Genomic DNA, 2,896 nt, shown 5'->3' with positions numbered 1-2,896 from the left:
AGGCCTCTGAAGCAAGGGGAGGGGGAAGAAAAAAAAAAGCTGAAACACAAGGTTCATCTGGTAAGTTTTACATTAACCATTACAAGCTGGATAGTATAAGAATGTGGCTTTTTTTGGCTCAAAAAGTCTGAGTCTTGGTGTAGAAACGAGTACTTGGCTGTCCCACCACAGCTTTCTTGTAGTAGGACTGTCAAGGGAAGTCTTGACTGGGGAGTATGATTTGTTTACCTATCAGGCGTAAACTTCCAGGCACTCAGTTCATTTTGGGCTTGTTCTAGTTTGTCCTTAGTCTGTTCCAGTTCACCTTTCATTTTTAGGAAAAACAAGTTGATCGCTCGGTCTACCATTGTTGATCTCATTTGGGCAATGCTAGGCTGCTGGACTTGCTTGAGGTACTGGATTTGAGTAGTACACTCTTGCATCTCTTGCTCCTTGGTTGCCAGTCACATTACAAGGATGTTTTCTCTGCGAGCAGACTCTTGTTGTTGTTGCTTTAGTTTTTCTTCAGACTCCCTTAACCCAGTTGCATCATTAGAATTAAGATCTGTGTACTTGCCCTCCAAAGCTTGGACATATGCTTCATATTGTTTCCACCTTAGAATTAACTCATCTCGTGCCATAACTTTGAAGTCTGTTTCACTCAGTCGAACCTTTTTGGGAAGAGGTTCCTCGTTGGTCATCTTGAATCCTCCCCAGATGGAGGCCACGCAGGTGCTGCCCAGCACACAGGCCGAGGCTCTGCTGCCTGCTTGGCCCAGGCCACCAGATCGCACCACCCTGACCCCCGCTCCTCCTCTCGCCGCAGCCCCAGTGCTCCCCTTTATTTGCGGGTCTCACTGCCACAAAATGGCCACAAAAGTAGTTTTTATTGCGTGAAGCTCTTTGAACATATTCTATGGACCACGTGTGCTTGTAGGTATTAAAAATCTTCTGTCAATGAACAAAATCAACAAAAGTCTCCACTCTTACAGAACTTCAATTGTAGAGGAGAGAATGTACAAAATAATCAAATATAAATAGGTCAATTGATTGAAGTCTTAAGATAAAACTAAGAGTGGAGAAGTATAAAATGGTTAGAGAGTTGTACTTTTAGAGATTCATGAGACCAGTTAGAAAGCTCACAGTTTGCATGGATTAGAAATCCAAACATGGTTTAACTAAATCTTCTTTCTCTTCAGAGTCTCACAAGGCTTCAATCAAAGTTTTAGCCCGGCTATGCACTTATCTGAAACTGGATTCTACTCTCACCTCATAGAAGATTCCCAAAGTCCCATAGGACATGGTTATCTCACAACACAGGAGCTTACTTCAAGGTCAGTGGGGGAATCTGATTTCTGTTTCTGACTCTGGGACCTCTTTTTATAGCTTTACCTGACTAAGTCAGGCCCATCAGGATGATCTCCTTTTAAATAACTCAATTGTTTAAGATACCTTACCTACATCTCCCAAATCCCTTCACCTTTGCCTTAGGAGGTAACATAATCACAAGAGAGATTTTAGGGTATGTCAACAAGCTGAGCTATTTCATCATTGAGCCATGTTCCATTATTAGCAACAAATTACAGGTTGTTTCCCCAAACAAGGAGAAGATATCTTACAAAGTCACGGGTCATTGGGCAGTCATATTAAAATTCTGCCTATGACAGAAACTATTGAAAAAATCCCTGATTAGAGAGGATGATCTGGACTAGGATAGTGACAGTAAGAGTGGTAAAGAGTGGTCAGGCAGAAAAGATTTGCTGTCAGCCTCAACGGTAAGAGAAGGAGAAGAGTCAAAGGATGATGCTATTTATTTTTTCTCAAGCAACCAAAAAAATGGAATTATCTTTGACTTTCAATAAAAGTACTTCAAAAAGACCACATAAGGTTGGATAGCATTAGAAAATACCGAACATTTGTTTACAGCATATTGACCATAAAATGCCTATTAGACATTAAAGAAGAAATGACAAGAAACCAGTTGCATACTTGAGTATCCAAAGAGGTCTAGACAGGAGTTAAACATTTGGCAATCATCACCATGGGCATGGTATGTAATGCCATGAGACTAGAGAAGCTCTATAGAAAGAATGAAAGTTCAAAACCTATGTAAGGTAAAGGATGGAGCCCTGGGGCTCTTTGACATTTCCAGGTTGGTAAATGAGGAAGAAAGTCTAAAAAAATGGGCAGAAAGATGAGAGGAAATCCATGAGGGAATGGTATCTTGAAAACTAAGTGAAGATCTTGTTTTGAGATGCTGCTGCCAATCAGATAAGGACTCAAATGACCATTTTGTGTAACAAAGTGTGGGTCTTTTGTGATCTTTTAAAGAGCACTTTAGGTAGACAGAGTAATTGAAACCTGGTTGCAGTCGATTCAAGACAGAAGTGAGGAGGAGCACTTGGGTGGCTCAGTTGGTCAAGTGGCTGTCTTCAGCTCAGCCCATGATCTTAGGGTCCTGGGAAGGAGCCCCAGGTCAGATTCCCTAATCAATGGGGAGTCTGCCTCTCCCTTTTCTTCTGCGCCTCTTTCTCCCTCTGCCCTTTTGCCCCTCCATTCTACTCATACTCTCTCCCTCTCTCTCTCTCCCAACTCCAAATAAATAAATAAATAAATATATATATATATATATATATATATTTTTTTTTTTAAAGATAGAAGTGGGGGACAGAATTTGGAGACAGTAAGCACAGAGAACTGTTTCAGAAAGATTGGCTCTAAAGATAAAAAGTTGGTTAGTATTGGAGGGGCACTGAGAACAACAAACAAAGCTTTTTGTTTGTAAGCTTCTTTAATAAAATGAAAAGAAATAGCAGTATGTTCATGTATTTTGTGGAATGATCAGTAAAGGGAATGTTTGACCATGTAAGTGAGAGATCAGGCAATGGCTAGAGTCTTGCTCTTCAGTTAGGTAAGA

General features: G+C 40.7%; 1 pseudogene; it reads right to left on the bottom strand.

The window, feature by feature from the left end:
• Positions 1-209: 209 nt before the first annotated feature.
• On the bottom strand, positions 210-698 carry LOC482012 (annotated as a pseudogene).
• Positions 699-2,896: the final 2,198 nt, after the last annotated feature.

This window comes from Canis lupus, chromosome 13 (genome assembly GCF_011100685.1).
Source record: "Canis lupus familiaris isolate Mischka breed German Shepherd chromosome 13, alternate assembly UU_Cfam_GSD_1.0, whole genome shotgun sequence".
Classification (NCBI taxonomy): Eukaryota; Metazoa; Chordata; class Mammalia; order Carnivora; family Canidae; genus Canis; species Canis lupus.
Note: the sequence above shows the minus strand (reverse complement) of the source record. Positions and strands in the feature narration are given on the sequence as shown.